The sequence below is a fragment of the Sorex fumeus genome, unplaced genomic scaffold (assembly GCF_029834395.1).
Source record: "Sorex fumeus unplaced genomic scaffold, SorFum_2.1 ptg000095l, whole genome shotgun sequence".
NCBI lineage: Eukaryota > Metazoa > Chordata > Mammalia > Eulipotyphla > Soricidae > Sorex > Sorex fumeus.
The window spans coordinates 10714494-10734586 of NW_026606152.1; positions in this window are offsets into that span (position 1 = coordinate 10714494).

A 20093-nucleotide genomic window follows, 5' to 3' on the forward strand; every position below is an offset into this window, starting at 1 on the left:
GCCTCCGTGCCTGTCCCACGTGGATCAGGGGTGAAAACCGGCTTTCTAGTAGGTGGAGCTAGCTGTGCAATCGCAAAGAGGGTCCCAGGCCCTTGGGGGCGGGCTGTACCTGGTTGGAATAGGAGCATTTCATCTTGGATGCCCAGAGTGGGCCTCCGTGCCCATCCCGCGCAGATCAGGGGAGAAAACCGGCTTTCCAGGAGGTGGATCTAGCTGTGCATGCGCAGACAGGGACCCAGGCCCTTGGGGGCGGTCTGTACCTGGTTGGAATAGGAGCCGTTCAGCTTGGTTGCCCAGAGCTGGGCCTCTGTGCCCGTCTCGCGCAGATCAGGGAAGAAAACCAGCTTTCTAGGAGGTAGAGGTAGCTGTGCATACGCAGACAGGATCCCAGGCCCTTGGGGGCAGGCAGTACCTGGTTGGAATAGGAGCCGTTCACCTTCGTTGCCCAGAGCTGGGCCTCCATTCCCGTCCTGCGCAGATCAGGGGAGAAAACCGGCCTTTTAGGAGGTGGAGCTATCTTTGCAAGTGCAGAGAGGGTCCCAGGCCCTTGGGGGCGGGCTGTAACTGGTTGTTATTGGAGCCTTTCAGCTTGGATGTCCAGAGTGGGCCTCCGTGTCCATCCCGTGCAGATCAGGGGAGAAAACCGGCTTTCCAGGAACTGGAGCTAGCTGTGCCACCACAGATATGGTCCCAGGCCCTTGGGGGCGGGCTGTACCTGGTTGGAATAGGAGCCTTTCAACTTGGTTGCCCAGAGCTGGGCTTCCGTGCCCGTCCCGCGCAAATCGGGGGAGAAAACCGGTTTTCTAGGAGGTGGAGCTAGCCGTGCATACACAGACAGGGTCCCAGGCCCTTGGGGGCGGGCTGTACCTGGTTGGAATAGGAGCAGTTCAGCTTGGTTGCCCTGAGCTGACCCTGCGTGCCCGTCTTGCGCAGATATGGGGAGAAAACCGGCTTTCTATGAGGTGGAGCTAGCTGTGCATGCGCAGATAGGGTCCCAGTCCCTTGGGGGCTGGTTGTACCTGATTGGAATAGGAGCCGTTCAGTTTGGTTGGCCAGAGCTGGGCCTCCGTGCCCATGCCGTGCAGATCAGGGAAGAAAACCGGCTCTCTAGGAGGTGGAGCTAGCTGTGCATGCGCAGATAGGGTCCCAGTCCCTTGGGGGCGGGCTGTACCTGGATTTAATATGAGCTGTTCAGCTTCGTGGCCCAGAGCTGGACCTCTGTGCCCGTCCGGCGCAGATCAGGGGAGAAAACCGGCTTTCTAGGAGGTGGAGCTAGCTCTGCATGCGCAGACAGGTACCCAGGCCCTTGAGGGAGGGCCGTACCTGGTTGGAATAGGAGCTGTTCAGTTTGATTGCCCAGAGGTGGGCATCCGTGCCCATCCCCCTCAGATCAGGGGAGAAAACCAGCTTTCTTGGAGGTGGAGCTAGCTGTGCAAGTGCAGAGAGGGTCCCAGGCCCTTGAGGGCGGGCTGTACCTTGTTCGAATAGGAGCCTTTCAGCTTGGATCCCAGAGGGGGCCTCCATGCCCATCCCGCGCAGATCATGGGAGAAAACTGGCTTTCTGGTAGGTGGAGCTAGCTCTTCATGCACAGAGAGGGTCCCAGGCCCTTGGGGGCGGACTGTATCTGGTTGGAATAGGAGCCTTTCATCTTGGATGCCCAGAGTGGGCCTCCGTGCCCGTCACCCGCAGATCAGCAGAGAAAGCAGGCTTTCTAGGAGGTGGAGCTAACTGTGCCTGCGCAGACAGAGTCCCAGGCCCTTGGGGGTAGGCTGTACCTGATTGGAATAGGAGCCGTTCGCCTAAGTTGCCCAGAACTGGGCCTCCGTGCCCTTCATGCGGAGATCATGGGAGATAACCAGCTTTCTAGGAGGTGGAGCTAGCTGTGCATGCACAGAGAGGATCCCAGGCCCTTGTGGGCGGGCTGTACCTGGTTGGAATAGGATCCTTTCAGCTTGGATGCCTAGAGTGGGCCTCCGTGCCCATCCCGCGCAGATCAAGGGAGAAAACCGGCTTTCTAGTCGGTGGAGCTAGCTTTGCATGCACAGAGATGATCCAAGGCCCTTGGGGCTGGCTGTACCTGGTTGCAATAGGAGCCGTTCAGCTTGGTTGTCCAGAGTTGGGCCTCCGTGCCTGTCCCGCGCAGATCAGGGGTGAAAACTGGCTTTCTAGGAGGTGGAGCTAGCTCTGCATGCGCAGACAGGGTCCCAGGTCCTTGGGAGCGTGTTGTACCTGGTTGGAATAGGAGCCGTTCAGCTTGGTTACCCAGAGCTGGCCCTCCATGCCCGTCCTGTGCAGATCAGGGGTGAAAACCGGCTTTCTAGTAGGTGGAGCTAGCTGTGCAATCGCAAAGAGGGTCCCAGGCCCTTGGGGGCGGGCTGTACCTGGTTGGAATAGGAGCATTTCATCTTGGATGCCCAGAGTGGGCCTCCGTGCCCATCCCGCGCAGATCAGGGGAGAAAACCGGCTTTCTAGGTGGTGGATCTAGCTGTGCGTGCGCAGACAGGGTCCCAGGCCCTTGGGGGCGGTCTGTACCTGTTTGGAATAGGAGCCGTTCAGCTTGGTTGACCAGAGCAGGGCCTCTGTGCCCGTCTCGCGCAGATCAGGGAAGAAAACCAGCTTTCTAGGAGGTAGAGGTAGCTGTGCATGCGCAGACAGGATCCCAGTTCCTTGGGGGCAGGCAATACCTGGTTGGAATAGGAGCCGTTCACCTTCGTTGCCCAGAGCTGGGCCTCCATTCCCATCCCGCGCAGATCAGGGGAGTAAACTGGCTTTCTAGGAGGTGGAGCTAGCTGTGCATGCGCAGACATGGTCCCAGGCCCTTGGGGCGGGCTGTACCTGGTTGGAATAGGAGTCGTTCAGCTTGGATCCCCAGAGTGGGCCTCCGTGCTCATCTCGCGCAGATCGAGGGAGAAAACCGGCTTTCTTGGAAGTGGAGCTACTGTTCATGCGCAGGCAGGGTCCCAGCCATTTGGGGGCGGGCTGTACCTGGTTGTTATTGGAGCCTTTCAGCTTGGATGTCCAGAGTGGGCCTCCGTGTCCATCCCGTGCAGATCAGAGGAGAAAACCGGCTTTCCAGGAACTGGAGCTAGCTGTGCCACCACAGAGATGGTCCCAGGCCCTTGGGGGCGGGCTGTACCTGGTTTAAATAGGAGCCGTTTGCCTTGGTTGCCCAGAGCTGGACCTCCGTGCCCGTCCTGCGCAGATCAGGGGAGAAAACCGGCTTTCTAGGAGTTGGAGCTAGCTGTGCAAGCACAAAGAGGGTCCCAGGACCTTGGGGGCGGGCTGTACCTGGTTGGAATAGGAGCCTTTCTACTTGGATGCCCAGAGTGCGCCTCTGTGCCCATCCCGTGCAGATCAGGGAAGAAAACCGGCTTTCTAGGAGATGGAGCTAGCTGTGCATGCGCAGATAGGGTCCCAGGCCCTTGGGGGCTGGCTGTACCTGATTGGAATAGGAGCCGTTCAGTTTGGTTGGCCAGAGCTGGGCCTCCGTGCCCGTCCCGCGCGGTCAGGGGAGAAAACCGGCTTTCTAGGAGGTAGAGCTAGCTCTGCACGCGCAGACAGGTACCCAGGCCCTTGGGGGCGGGCTGTACCTGGTTGGAATAGGAGCAGTTCAGCTTGGTTGCCCTGAGCTGACCCTGCGTGCCCGTCCTGCGCAGATATGGGGAGAAAACCGGCTTTCTAGGAGGTGGAGCTAGCTGTGCAAGCGCAGAGAGGGTCCCAGTCCCTTGGGGGCGGGCTGTACCTGGTTGGAATAGGAGCCTTTCAACTTGGATGCCCAGAGTGGGCCTCCGTGCCCATCACCCGCAGATCAGCGGAGAAAGCAGGCTTTCCAGGGGGTGGAGCTAACTGTGCCTGCGCAGACAGAGTCCCAGGCCCTTGGGGGCAGGCTGTACCTGGTTGGAATTGGAGCCGTTCGCCTTGGTTGCCCAGAGCTTGGCCTCTGTGCCCTTCATGCGGAGATCATGGGAGATAACCAGCTTTCTAGGAGGTGGAGCTAGCTGAGCATGCACAGAGAGGGTCCCAGGCCCTTGTGGGCGGGCTGTACCTGGTTGGAATAGGATCCTTTCAGCTTGGATGCCTAGAGTGGGCCCCCGTGCCCATCCCGTGCAGATCAGGGGAGAAAACCGGCTTTCTAGTCGGTGGAGCTAGCTTTGCATGCACAGAGATGATCCAAGGCCCTTGGGGCTGGCTGTACCTGGTTGCAATAGGAGCCGTTCAGCTTGGTTGCCCAGAGCTGGGCCTCCGTGCCTGTCCCACGTGGATCAGGGGTGAAAACCGGCTTTCTAGTAGGTGGAGCTAGCTGTGCAATCGCAAAGAGGGTCCCAGGCCCTTGGGGGCGGGCTGTACCTGGTTGGAATAGGAGCATTTCATCTTGGATGCCCAGAGTGGGCCTCCGTGCCCATCCCGCGCAGATCAGGGGAGAAAACCGGCTTTCCAGGAGGTGGATCTAGCTGTGCATGCGCAGACAGGGACCCAGGCCCTTGGGGGCGGTCTGTACCTGGTTGGAATAGGAGCCGTTCAGCTTGGTTGCCCAGAGCTGGGCCTCTGTGCCCGTCTCGCGCAGATCAGGGAAGAAAACCAGCTTTCTAGGAGGTAGAGGTAGCTGTGCATACGCAGACAGGATCCCAGGCCCTTGGGGGCAGGCAGTACCTGGTTGGAATAGGAGCCGTTCACCTTCGTTGCCCAGAGCTGGGCCTCCATTCCCGTCCTGCGCAGATCAGGGGAGAAAACCGGCCTTTTAGGAGGTGGAGCTATCTTTGCAAGTGCAGAGAGGGTCCCAGGCCCTTGGGGGCGGGCTGTAACTGGTTGTTATTGGAGCCTTTCAGCTTGGATGTCCAGAGTGGGCCTCCGTGTCCATCCCGTGCAGATCAGGGGAGAAAACCGGCTTTCCAGGAACTGGAGCTAGCTGTGCCACCACAGATATGGTCCCAGGCCCTTGGGGGCGGGCTGTACCTGGTTGGAATAGGAGCCTTTCAACTTGGTTGCCCAGAGCTGGGCTTCCGTGCCCGTCCCGCGCAAATCGGGGGAGAAAACCGGTTTTCTAGGAGGTGGAGCTAGCCGTGCATACACAGACAGGGTCCCAGGCCCTTGGGGGCGGGCTGTACCTGGTTGGAATAGGAGCGGTTTGGCTTAGTTGCCCAGAGCTGGGCCTCTGTGCCCGTCCCGCGCAGATCAGGGGAGAAAACCGGCTTTCTAGGAGGTGGAGCTAGCTGTGCAAGCGAAGAGTGGGTCCCAGGCCCTTGGGGGCGGGCTGTACCTGGTTGGAATAGGAGCCTTTCAGCTTGAATGCCCAGAGTGGTCCTCTGTGCCCATCCTGCACAGATCAGGGGAGAAAACTGGCTTTCTAGGAGGTGGAGCTAGCTGTGAATGCGCAGACAGGGTCCCAGGCCCTTGGGGTCGGGCTGTACCTGGTTGCAATAGGAGCCGTTCAGCTTGGTTGCCCAGAGCTGTGCCTCCGTTCCCATTCCACGCAGATTAGGGGAGAAAACCGGCTTTCTAGGAGGTGGAGGTAGCTGTGCATGCGCACAGAGGGTCCTAGGCCCTTGGGGGCGGTTTGAACCTGGTTGGAATAGGAGCCGGCCAGCTTGCTTGCCCAGAGCTGTGCCTCCGTGCCCGTCCTGTGCAGATCAGGGGAGAAAACAGGCTTTCTTGGAGGTGGAGCTAGCTGTGCATGTGCAAAGAGGGTCCCATGCCCTTGGGGCCAGGCTGTACCTGCTTGGAATAGGAACCGTTCAGCTTGGTTGCCCAGAGCTTGGCCTTCCTGCCCATCCCGCACAGATCAGGGGAGAAAACCGGCTTTCTAGGAGATGGAACTAGCTGTGCATGCGCACAGTGGGTACCAGGCCCTTGGAGGCCGGCTGTACCTGTTTGGAATAGGAGCTGTTCAGCTTGGTTGCCCAGAGCTGGGCCTCCGTGCCCGTCCTGCGCAAATCAGGGGAGAAAACCGGCTTTCTAGGAGGAGGAGCTAGCTGTGCCTCGTTCATCATCTTGATGAAGAAGTCTGACCATCTGGTAGGTGGGCCGCCACGAGGTCTTTTGACATCCCGTGGAATCCAGTCGGTAACAGCTCTAGTCCAGCAGTCGTCTGTAAATCTCATTACGTGACCAGCCCATCTGATTTATGACACCATGGCAAACGAGACAGTGTCTTATTCTTGATCGTCGATGGATGTCGGTACTCCGGATTCTTTCTCTAATTTGAGTGAAACGTGATATTCCAAGCATAGCTCTTTCAATTCCTCTTTGGGGGACCCGAATAGCGTTCTCATCCTGTTTACGTAGGGCCCAGGTCTCTGAGGCATATGTTAATGCAGGAAGAACAGTGGAATCAAACAGATGTTCCCGGAGCCGGAGGTTCTTCGTCCTCTTAGTTATTTCTTCGATGTTCTTGAAGGCGTTCCAAGTCGCTCTCTTCCTCCTGCGCAGCTGGGGTGCCAGATCATTTGTCATGTTGACTTCTCCACCTAGGTACACATGTTGCATTCGGAGATGGTCGTTCCATTGAGAGCGAATGGTGTGTCAGTAACGAGGCTGTTTCTCATAAACATTGTCTTTGTAAGATTCAGCTGTAGTCCTACCCTTCCACTCTCACGGTCGAAGTCAGAAGCATTTGTGCCGCTTGGCTGATGTTTGGTGTTATTAAAACAATGTCATCAACAAAGCGGAGGTGGTGTAATTGCCGACCATCTATCTTCACTCCCATTCCTTCCCATTCCAGTTGTCGCATGATGTTCTCGAGGGTGGCACTGAAGAGTTTCGGTGAAATGGTATCACCCTGCCCAACCCCTCTCTTGACATCAATGATTACTTCTTTGTAGAATGGTGAGATCCTGGTAGTGAATCCGTAATACAGCTCACAGATGATCTTGATGTATTGGGCTTGAATGCCCTGATTGGCTAGGGCTTCAATGACCGCTTCTGTCTGAACAGAATCAAAGGCCTTCTTTAAATCAATGAACGTTAAACAGAGCGGCATCTTGAACTCCTGAGAAATCTCAATGAGCTTGGGTATGGTCGATGGTGCTGAATCCTTTGCGGAGCCCGGCTTGCTCACATGGTTTTCCTTCATCTAGTGTTCTGCCAATCCTATTTAGGATGACTCGAGTGAACAACTTGTAGATGACAGACAATAGGCAGATCGGGCGATAGTTGCCAATGTCATGGATGTCTCCCTTCTTGAACAGTAGTACGGTCCTGCTGGTTTTCCATTGGTATGTAACCATGCATTCAGAAAGGTAGCGTGTGAAGAGCCGAGCCAGTGTATTGTTGAGTACTGATGTCAGGTTCTTCAGGTGTTCAGCTCTGACCTTGTCTGGGCCGAGTGCTGTTTGTTTCTTTACTGACGAAATGTCGTGTCGGATATTGGAAGGGAGAACATTGGGAACGACATATCCATCCTGTGGAATTTGGTATGTCGGCAAGTGGACATGGCTATTGAAGAGTTTTGAGTAGAAGTTATGGATAATCTTCTCCATTGACGTTCTGGAGGATGTGATGGATCCATCAGGACGTCGGAGGGCAGTCATCTTGGTCTTGTCGTTGGCAATGGACAGACGGGCGTTACGAATACTTTTCCCGGCTTCTGCCGCATCTACCAGCACTTCTGCTCTTCTCTCTTTGAGGTCTTCCTTGATCACATCTCTGCACTGCTTTGCGAGCTTGGACTTTAGCTTGCGGTTGCCTGAGGCATGTGCCAAACCACGCTGGCAAATTAGCTCAAGAGTTTTCGAAGATAGGCGTTTTTTTGTGGCTATCTCTCTCTTGGCGTTCCTCGCACATTCATGGAGGTGCTATACCAGTTGATCGTATTCCTCATCAATGTTGTCAACAATGGCATCTTCCCATGTTGCCGCAATCTTGCCAAAGAGCTCCCAGTTGGTGGTCATTCTGGGAGTTCTCTTTTTAAACTTTGCAGCCCTTTCTCCCCGTTCTGTGAAGTAGAATTTTGCACGAAGGAGACGTTGGTCCTATCCCGTTCAGAAATTTGGGACAACAGCGACTTCGGTCAAGCAAAACCGTCGATTGAATATGATGTGGTCTATTTCGTTGTGGAATTGTCCACCGGCAGACTCTCATGTCCAACATTTAGATTCTGCCTTCTGGAACTCTGAGTTACCATGGATGGTCTTGGTCGACATATTGAACTCAGTCTCTCACCCTGTTCATTCCATTGTAGGCCATGGGTCCCGATGTGAAGTTCTTCAGCTGATCTTCTTGGTCCTCCTATCTTGGCATTATAATCACCCACAATGATCTTGTAGAAGGTGTGGTCTTCTTTATAGAACTTCTCCAGCTCCATGTAGAACTTCTCGATTTCTTTTTCATCATAATGAGATGTTGGTGCATACACAACGAAGATAGAAACTGCAGGCAGTGAGCCACATCTATTCAAATGTAAACGTCCGATTCGGGTTGTTAGGCATTCGAATGAATCAATGCTCATGGCCAAGTTTGTGTTGACAAGGACACCGATGCCTCTGACACCTCTTTTATCGCATGTTCCAAGGAACAATTCTTCTCCAGTGTCGAAAACGGCATGGTGAGATTCTTTCCTTCTTGTCTCGGTCAGACCAATGATGTCATACTTGATCATTCACGCTTGTACCATCAGGTCCTCAATGGATGCATCTGATGCTACTGTACGTGCATTGAAAGTACAGATGATCATTTTTGTCTTCCTTCGTTGTGGCAGCCTACTTCGGCCTTGAGATTTTATCGACCTCTCCTTTCTCATCCTTCTCAGTGCTGCCATGTTGGTGAAGCCTTCAGGGTCAGGTGAATGAGACCAGTTGTAGTTACTGGTTTTGGCATATCGAATACAAAACGGATTGCTTGCCAGGCTCTTCCTTGCAGGCGGAATACTCTTGGTAGCTTGCCAGTCTTTCCGAGAGGGATAGAGGCTTTTGGAGCGACCTCTAATCACCCTCGTAGGTGTTACCATATTTGAACCCTATCAAATATGGTACGACAATTCCAGAAAATGGGTATTTAGTGTTTCACTATGTGTCGCGCGGCCGCTTTGCGGCCGCGTGGGTCCAGAACGCATCCTGGATTGTGTTGGCGGCTGGGTAGTGTAGGTAGTGCACTGCCTCCACAACTATATTTTTAAATTTTTTAAATTAAAGTAACTAATTTTATTAGTTTAGACAATTTCACTACAGCAGTATTAAGATTTATGATATTGATGTGACTACAAAGTGACTACACCTCACCAGCACCAAAGTGCCTCTGCCCTCCACCAAGGGTCATGTGTTACTTTCTTTTCACTCCTTCTTTCTGCCTACCCTGTCTTTCACTGCTTGGCAGTCTGAGTTTTGTAATCTAAGGCCAAGTGTTTTCATTGTTAGATACTTATTCTATTCTCTTGTTTTATCTATCAATATATCAATAGCTTTCTAAAATATTTCAAACTTTTGAAGATACTATTTCATACCTCTTTCTTGAGAATCAGATACTGAGGATATATTCCAGAGAAGAACTCCATTCAACCAGTAATTGGTCAGAAGCAACCTGGGACTGAGTCACAACACATGCTTAGTCCTGTAAACCAGACTATCTTCTTTCATCATATGGATAAACGACAGGCTGTACACTAGGTTATAAAAATTTTTCAGAATCCCAATAAATAGGCAATGAGAAGGGGAAATCTCTTTGTGCTTCTGTTCATTTCTGGAGGGCATATTCTATGACTGACTATTACTCATCTTCTTCTGAAGTCCATCCACACCACATCACCCAGCACTGAGCAGGTCTGTGTGACTAAACAAAGCAGGTATGGAGTTACCAAATACTGGTATCTTAAACACCTCTATGCCAGTGAAGCCTTCTCTGTATTGGCTCACAGGTGCTTGGGACATTTATGATACTGGACCAGATACCATGGCTATCCCAAGACCTTATGGACTTGGTACACAGTTGTCCATGGGCATTTATAAACCTGAATTCTTGCTTGTTGTTGCCCTTGGAAGCTGGAGCACACACAAACAGGATCTTATATCCTGTGTTTTGACATGGAACTGTTAAAAACTTGGCACACCTATGAGCAATTATGACTGGTCATCCATCAGGTGAGGTTCCCTGTCACCATCCAAACCTGCTGCACTGTGGCACACAGATATATCCAAACACATGTGGGTCTGAACATTTGGTCCCTCACTAAAACTTGGTGCCATCATTGTATTCAAACACATCACTGAGAAAACTACCCATGTCTGCTTGGCCTTTGAACTATAGTTGCTTCCAGTTCCTGGCAAATGCAAATCTCATGTCAACCAGATCGGTTCAGTGCTAAAGCTGATTTGGACACCCATGACTAAGACCTTATACCACAGTTCTAGATCAAACTCGAAAGTCTCAGCCAGGCAATATCAAGTGTGAGACAAGAATCTCAGCAGGAACATTAGATTTGGCTAAAGAATACTGGGCATGATAATAACCTTTAATTCACCCACATTTAGGGATTAAGACAAAAGCCTAGGAAGATCTTCAGGCTTTTAAAATTCTCTGATAAAGGTTTCAAAGCGACAGTCCTAATCATGCACATTTAAATTGGGAAATATATGGAAGATAACTGTCATTAAAACAGAGAAACTATGGAATAAATTGTGGAAAAATCTAAAAAGGTAAAAACTATGCTTTTTGAAAAATAAACACAAAGAATTTATGAGCTATTATTAAGGAAAGAAATCTTTACAACATAGGGATTTCAGAAAGAAAGGAAAGACAAAATAAAGAGGAATTCTATTTGAGCAATTAATAACCAAGTATAAGGAAGGAATACCAGTTTAAGGAGCTCAAATCCAGGAACTCAGATCCAGGGTTCTGAAAGAATTCCAAATAAAGTAAATCCAAACAGACAAACACTTAGATCCATTGTAATAAAAATCCTAAGAGTTAATTATGGAGATATATAATTCTAAAAGCAGCAAGGAAAAAAGAAAGACTGACATATAATAGACTCCCCATAGGACTCAGAAAATTTCTCCATTAAAATTCTACAGGCCAAAATTAAATAGCTTTTGGTATCTAAAGCCCTTGAACTAGAAATACTCTATTTAGCTAGGTTATAATTCAGATTTAAAGAGGTGAAAAAATGCTTTTCAGTCAAACAATGAACAAAATTCATGGCAACTAGAATGACATTTCTCCAAACGGAAAAGAAACCCCACTAGAAATGTCCAAATTATTTTCCAAGGATGCTGAACCAGTCGATATTCCTACCAACTGTGGAGGGTGGTTCCTTTTTCTCTACAATGAGGTTATGTCTCAGTGTTTTTATTTGCATTTTACTAATGATATTTGATAGCCAGCATTTTTTCATACGCCTTTCAGCCATCTGTATGTCTTTTTTAAGGAAATGTTCCCATTTAATCTCTCAGTTTTTGGTGGGGTTGTTATTAGGTTTTACAAGTGATTTCTATACTTTGGGTATCAATCCTTTGTCAAATGACTGATTGGTAAATATTTTAACCCACAATGTCTGGTGCTTTTTATTCTAATCATCACCATTTCTTTTTCAGAAGCTTCTTAATTTGATGTAGTCCTATCTGAGTATATTTTATTCTATTTGTTTTGTCAGTGACATTGAATCAGTGAAGATGCTTCTAGATTCAATACGGGTTCTGCTGATGTTTTCCTCACTATAATTTACTGATTCAGGTCTGATATCAAAGCCTTTAATACAGATCGAATTGATGTGTTTGTGTGGTTTGGGTTCATTATTTTTACATATAACTGACCAGTATTCCCAGCATCATTTGTTGAGGAGGCTATTCTTGCTTTACTTAGCTCATTTGTCAAAGATTAGTTGTCCATATGCCTGGGAATTTGTCTCTGACTCTCAATTCTGTTACATTAATTTGTGTCTGTTTTATTTCAGTACTATACTGTCTTGATTGCTATAGCTTTAAGAATTGAGTTCATTACCACTCAGAAATTATGCTTATCAGCATTTACCCCAAGGCCAAAAACACAGTGTGAAAAGACATTTGAACTCTTGGGTTCATTGCAGGACTACTCACAATAACCAAGATCTGGAAATGACTGCAGTGTCAAAGCACAGATGAATGAGTAAAGAAATTGGTATATATTTGATGGAATACTTCTCAACTATAAGAAAAGATGAAATCATTCAGTTTGCCAAAATGTTGATGAAACTAGAGGGTATCATGTTGAGGAAAGTCAGTGAGAGGAGAGGGACAAATACAGATTGCTCTTATTCATATGTGGGATAAAAATAAACATGGTAATGAAATAAAGAAATGCCCCAATATATCATAGCCTGAAAAATGATCTATAAAACTCAGTATTCCTAGGGATGTGCTGGGTTGGTGGCAGGGGACCCTGAGATTATTGACAGATAGTGGACACTTTAGTGGAGGCTGTGGCATTGGAACATTGAATGCATGAAACACTATCATTAGCAGTACAGTAGAATCATGGTGCCTCAGAGAAGAAAAAACTGCTCACAGAAGGTGGCAAAGTAGCATAATAGTAGAAACTCTTAGAGTAAACTTAAGATTTACTTGTTTTGATTTTTAATAGGGAATATAATTTTAGAACACCTAATATAAATTTCATGGTTATCTCAAGATATACAAACAAACAAAAAGAATAAATCAAACCCAACCCCTATAAAAGTGCAAATGAAAAAGATAAATGATTAAAAACACTAGAACTGCAAGAATTCCCAGAATCTATATATAAAAGTGGCGATAACTTATTTTATAGTAATAATTTCACTGAATTGAAATAGCCTATCACCAGCAGAAAATAGTCAAATGGATAAGAAAATAGAACACACAGTTCTGTTGCATTTGAAAATTTCTTTTGAAATTCTATGATAAATAGAGATTCAAAATAAAATTTTGGAAAGCAATTATAATGGCAATGGTAGCAAAAAAAAGCAGGGGTGTATATGCTTACATCTGATAAAAAACATTTCAAACTAAAAATTTAATAGTATGTTGAATGAAATTATGTAATAATTAAGGGATTAATACAGCAAGAGGATTAAATTTTTTATATTGAATCACCATGAGATACAGTTACAAAGATTTTATCTTTGAGTTTCAGTCATAAAATGATTGGACACCCATCCCTCCACCAGTGAAGATTCCATCAAAAATGTCCCCAGTATCCCCTCATCCCCCAACATCCCATCTACCACTGCCTCTGTGATAGAAAATTTCCCCCATACTCTCTCTCTGCTTTGAGGCATTTTAGTTTGCAATACAAATACTGGGCTGGAGCGATAGCACAGCAGTAGGGCGTTCGCCTTACAAGCGGCCAACATGGCCAACCCGAGTTCGATTCCTCTGCCCCTCTCGGAGAGCCCGGCAAGCTACCGAGAGTATTTGATATGCCAGACACAGTAACAACAAAGTCTCCAATGGAGACGTTACTGGGCCCGCTCGAGCAAATCGACGATCAACGGGAGGGCCTTTACCTTTACCTTTACAAATACTGGGAGGCTATCATGTTTGTTTTTTATCTACTTAAAGCACACATCTCCAATCCCGAACGATCCCACCAATTCCTCCAGCTATCATTTTCTTAGTGATCCCTTTTCTATTCCAGATGCCTTCTCCCCTCCGTTCATGAGGCAGGCTTCCAGATATGGAACAAACTTCTTGGCATTTGTATCTACTATCCTTAGGTGTCAGCCTCATGTTCTATTATTTTATACTCCACAAATGAGTGCAGTCCTTCTATATCTGTCCCTCTCTTTCTGAATCATTTCATTTAGCATGATACTCTCCAGGTCTATCCATTTATAAGAAAATTTCATGACTTCATCTCTCCTAACATTTGCATAATATTCCATTGTGTAGATGTACCAAAGTTTCTTTAGTCAGTCATTGTTCTAGGGCACTTGGGTTGTTTCCAGACTTTGGCTACTGTGAACAGTGCATATAGGTAGAGATGTCAGTTCTACTGTGCTTTTTTGCTCCCTCGGGATATATGCCCAGAAGTGGTATTGCAGGGTCTTATGGAAGATCAATTTCCAGTTTTTGAAGGACTGTACAAATTATTTTCGAAAAAGGCTGGATTATGGGAATTACCACCAACAGTGAAAGAGCGTCCCTTTCCCCACCACATCCACACTAGCACTGGTTGCTTTTGTTCTGTATGTCAGTCACTGTGTTGTAAGATGATATCTCATTGTTGTTTTTATTTACATCTCCCTGATTACTAGTGAAGTAGAGCATTTTTTATGTGTCTTTTGGCCATTTGTATTTCTTTTTTGAGGAAACTTCTGTTCATTTTTCTCCCCATTTTTTGATGGGGTTGGAGGTTTTTTTCTTGTACCGTTCTACTACTGTCTTGTAAATCCTGGATATGAATCCCTTATAAAATAGGTGTTGTGTAAATATGATTTCCTGTTCTGTTGGATCTTTCTGTATTTTGGTCACTGTTTCTTTTGGAGTGCAGAAGCTTCTTAGTTTGATGTAGTCCCTTTTGTTTATGTTTGCTTTCACTTACATGGTGAGTGGTGTTTCATTCTTATAGATGCTTTTAGCTTCGATGTATTGAGAGTTCTGCCTACATTTTCCTCTATGTACCTTATGGATTCATGTATAATATTGAGGTCTTTAACCTACTTTTATTTGACTTTTGTGCCTGGAATTAGACATAGGTCAGAGTTCATTTTGTTTCAGGTAGCTGTCGAGTTTTCCCAGCACCACTTGTTGAAGAGTCTTTCAATGTGAAATGTGAAGACTTCCACTTCACATTTCTTGCTCCTTTGTCAAAGATTAAGTAGTCACATATTTGGGAGTCTGTGACAGAATATTCAACTCTGTTCCATTGGTGTGCACATCTGTTTCTAGTCCAATACCATGCTGTTTTTATTACTACTGCTTAGTGGTACAATTTGAAGTTGGGGAAGGTGATGCCACCCATCTTCTTTTTCCCAAGGATTGCTTTAGCTATTCGTTGGGGGGTATTATTCCATATGAATTTCAGGAGTGTTTTGTCTATCTATTTGAAAAATATCATGGGTATACTGATAGGAATCGCATTACATTTGTATATTGCTTTGGGGAGTATTGCCATCTTGATAATGTTAATCTTCCCTATGCATGATCAGGGAATGTGTCTCCATTTACTAGTGTACTCTTTTATTTCTTGAAGTAGTGTCTTGTAATTTTCCTTGTATAGGTCCGTCATCTCTTTGGTTAAGCTGATTTTGAGGTATTTGATTTTCTGAGTTACTGTTGTAAATGGGATTTTTTTATGTCTCTTTTTTTTTTCATTGTTTGTATATAAAAAGACCATGGACTTTTGGGTGTTGATTTTGTAGTCTGCACTTTACTATACAGACCTATTTTTTCTAGGAACTTTTTTGTATGGTCTTTAGAATTTTCTAAATATAGTATCATATCGTTTGCAAATAGTGATAGCTTGACCTCTTCCTTTTCTATCTGGATGCCCTTGATATCTTTTTTTCTTGCCTAACTACTATGACCAGGACTTCCAGTGCTATATTGAATAGGAGTGGTGAAAATGGGCAACCTTGTCTTGTGCCTGATATTAGAGGGAAGGATTTTAGTTTTTCCCCATTGAGAATGACACTTGCCATGGGCTTGTGGTAGATGGCTTTGACTATATTGAGGAAAGTTCTTTCAATGCCCATTTTGCTGAGAGTTTTCATCATAAACTAGTGCTGGATATTATCCAGTGCTTTCTCTGCATCTATTGTTATGATCATATGGTTTTTATCTTTTCTCTTGTTGATATGATGGAATAAGTTGATGGATTTCTGAATGTTAAACCATCCTTGCATCCCTGGGATGAATCCTACCTGGTCATGTTGTAAGATCTTTTTGATGAGTCGTTGGATTCTATTTGCTAATATTTTGTTGAGGATCTTTACATCCATGTTTTTAGGGTTATTGGTCTGTAATTCTCTTTTTTTGTGGTGTCTCTGTCTGCTTTTGGTATCAGGGTGATATTTGTTTCACAGAAACTGTTTGGAAGTGTTTCTGATACTTCAGTTTCCTGGAAAAGCTTAAAGAGGATTGGAAGTAAGTCTTCTTTTAAGACTTGGAAGAATTCACTAGTGAATCCATCTGGGCTTGGATTTTTGTGCTTGGGAAGATGTTTTATAACCATTTCAATTTCCCTGATGGTGATAGGTCTGTTCAGGTATTTCAGGTCTTCTTGGTTCAGCCTTGGGAGGCTATAGGAATCCAGGAATTTATTCATTTTCAAAGTTTTCTTGTTTTACGACATAAAGCTTTGCAAAGTAATTCCTGAGCATCCTTTGAATTTCTGTAGTTTCTGTTGTGATGTTCCCCTTTTCATTTCTGTTTCGGTTTATTTTCTTTTTCCCTTTCTTTCTGAGTCTTGCTAGAGTCTTATCGATTTTGCCTACTTTCTCGAAGAAAAAGCTCTTGGTTTCATTGATCTTTTGGACCATTTTTTGGGTTTCTATCTCACTAATTTCTGCTCTGAGTTTTATTATTTCCTTTCTCCTATTTGAACTGGGCTCCTTTTGTTGGTCATTCTCCAAGCTCTTAAGCTGTGAGGTTAGGTTACTTATGTGCGCTCACTCTTCCTTCCTGAGGAATGCTTGTAGAGCTATAAACTTTCCTCTTAACACAGTTTTTGCCATGTCCTGTAAGTTTTGGTAACTCATGTCCTCATTTTCATTTGTTTCCAGGAATCTTTTTTGGGGGGTCACACCCCGGAATTCATAGGGGTTACTCCTGGCTCTGCACTCAGGAATTACTCCTGACAGTGCAAGGGGACCATATGGGATGCTGGGAATCAAACCCGGGTTGGCCACATGCAAGGCAAATGCCCTACCCACTACGCTATTGCTCTAGCCCCTCCAGGAATCTTTTGATTTCCTCTTTGTTTTCCTTTATAATTCACTCGTTGTTCAATAGTGAGCTGTTTAATTTACAGGTGTTTTATTTAGTTTTCTTTTTGTGTGTGTGATTTACTTCTAATTTCAGCACATCATGATCTGAAAAGATCGTTGATACAATCTCCATCTTCTTAGTTTTATGGAGGTATGTTTTGTGGCTCAGTATGAGGCCAATCTTGGAGAATGTTCTATGTACACTTGAGAAGAATGTGTATTCTGCTTTTTGAGGACGAAGTGTCTTGTATATATCTACTAAGCCCCTTTCTTCCATTTTTACCCTCAGATGAAGTATGTCCTTGCTAAGCTTGAGTTCGGTTGATCTATTGAGAGGTGATAAAGAAGTGTAGAAGTCTCCCACTAGTATTGTGTTGCTATCAATGACTTTCTTTGACTCTATGCTTTTATGTACTTTGCTTGTCCCTCATTAGCTGCATATACATTTAGCATTGTAAGTTCTTCCTGCTGTACAGATCCCTTGATCAATAAGAAATGAACTTCACTGTCTCTTGTGACCTTCTTCAGTCTGAAATCAATGTGGTCTGATACCAGATGGCTACCCCAGATTTTTTATAGGAGTTGGTTGCCTGTAGGATTGTTTTCCAGCCTTTGACTTTGAGTGTGTGTTTGCTTTGATGTTGTTTCTTGCAGGCAGCAGAAATTGGGTTCAATTTTCTGATCCATCCTGCCACTCTGTGTCTTTTAATTGCTGCTTTTAGCCCATGGACATTGAAAGAGATTATTGTTATGGGGTTTTGTCCTATCTTTCTTCTGAAATTTGATGTATTTGAGGGGCTTGTCTTGTCTTAAAATAGCCCATTTAATTGTTCTTGTAACCTTGGTTTTGAGTCTATGAAGTTCCTTAGCTGTTGTTTTGTCTGTGAAATTGTGTATTGTTCCTTCTCTTATGAATGAGAGTCTATCTGGGTAAACTATTTTTGGTGAGGCATTTATTGCATTGAATTTTTTCACTATATCCCACCACTGTTTTTGGGCTGTGAGGGTTTCATCAGATAAGTTGACTGTGAATCTTAAGGATGCTTCTTTATAGGCAATATCTTCCTTTGATTTTGCTGCTTTCAGAATTTTGTCTCTGTTTAAGGTTTTGGTCATTTTGATCTGGATGTGTTTTAGGGCATTTTTTGTGGGGAGGGGTTCTTCTAGCTGGTACTCTTTGGGCCTTCCGAATGTGGTTGCATGTTTTCTTCAGCTCTGGGAATGTTGTAGCAATGATGTTTTTGACGGTTTCTTCATCAGGGTTTTCTTTCTGCCCCTCTGAGACTACATTAATTCTTATGTTACTCCTCTTGGCTTCATTCTGATCTTCACTTGAGATCTGTTCCCAGATTGTGAGTACCTTTTCTATTTTCCAGAAAAGAGGACAGCCTCTGAACTTCATCTTCATCTCACTGATTCTGTCCTCAGAAGCTGTTACTCTGCTGCTGAGTCCTTCCACTGAGTTTTACAATTCACCTACTAGGTTTTTCAGATCTGACATTTCCATTTGTAACTTTGTTTTAATCTTCCACATTTCTACTTTCAAATCCTCACGAATTTTATTTGCGGTGCATTCCATTGCTTCTTTTAGCTCCCTATGCATTCTCAGTAGCTCCTTTCTAAATTTTTTGTCAGAGAGGTTGTCTAGCACTTCATTACTTTTAGGGTCTTCTTGGCTAGTCTCTTCTAAACTTGGTGGGCTTCTGCATTGCTTTACCATTGTGAGCTGTGTGGTTTAGCCCTTTGCGTTCACTGTTACTAATCTGCTTTTTGTGTAGTGTTAATTGAGGTGAGCTTAATGAATTATTGGTTAATGTGTTTCCGATGGTTAAGATAAACTAGTGAAAGTTCCGCCTAGGAGGGTAACTTATGGTTCTTAGGGGGTATGGAGGGGAAGAATGACTCGTGGCTGCATTAGCAGCCTTGGCTCCTGAAGGGACCCCGTATACTGGGCGAGTACCTGATTGGGACAAGGGGAGGGGGTGCATGGCATGCTGCAGCTTTGGGTGTATGCTGTGTGACTCAGTTTGCATCCCCCATATATCAAGAAAGAAAACCGACTGCCCTGGGGTCTTCTTAGACATGTGATCCTGAAGTGGCCCTGGATACCAGGCAGGTAGCTGCATGGGATGAGGGAGAGGGTGCCCGGAATGCTGCAGCTTTAGGTGTGCATGCTGTGTGCCTCTGTAGAGCATTTTTTATGTGGCTTTTGGCCATTTGTATTTCTTCTTTGAGGAAGTTTCTGTTCATTTCTTCTCTCCACTTTTTGATGGGGTTGGATGCTTTTTTTCTTGAAAAGAAAAATAGTAACCTTATTTTTTCTTATAAAGTTATACCAGTGCCTTGCATATCTTTGATATTAACTCTCAAAAAGATGGTTATAGGGTTATTAGTTGAATAATTTTTCCTATTCCATGGGCTGTCTTTGCATCTTGGTCATTGTTTATTTTGAAGCGCAAAAGAGATTGGGGGACTATATGGAGTAGAATGCAGGATAGATCTCAAGTCAGCCTCATGAAAGACAAGTGGTCTGCCCACTGTACTATTTCTTTGGCCCCTACTTTGTTTTATTTACATCGCACATATGAGAGAGTTCATTCAGTATCTTACCCTTTCCTGAGTAACTGCACTCAATATGATACTCTTCAGATCCATCCACATAGCAACAGTTTGAGTGATCTTGTCTTTTTTTCTTGTTGTTAGAGTAGAGTAGCCTTTCTATATGTATTGATATGCATCTCCCTCATAATTAGTGATGAAGAGCAATTTTATGTGCCTTTTGGCCATTCAGATTTCTTCTTTCAGAGAGTTTCCGTTCATTTCTTCACCTCATATTTTGATGGGGCTGTATGTTTTCTTCTTGTGGAGTTCAACCAGTGCGTTCTATATCCTTGACATCAACCCCTTAACAGATGGTTATTGGGTGAATATCCTTTTCCATTTTGTAGACTGTCTTTGTATTCTGGTCACTGTATCTATTGAGGTGCAGAAGCTTCTCAGTTTAAGGTAGTCCCATTAGTCCCATTTGTTTATTTATGTTTCTACTTGCTTGGACCAAGGTATGTTACCTTTAAAAATATCTCTAGCTTTAATGTCGTGGAGGGTTTTGCCATTCTTGTCTTAAATGTACCTAATGGATTCTGGTCTGATGTTGAGGTCTTTAATACATTTTGATCTGACTTTTGTGCATGGTGTTAGGTAGAGCTCTGAGCCCATGTTTTT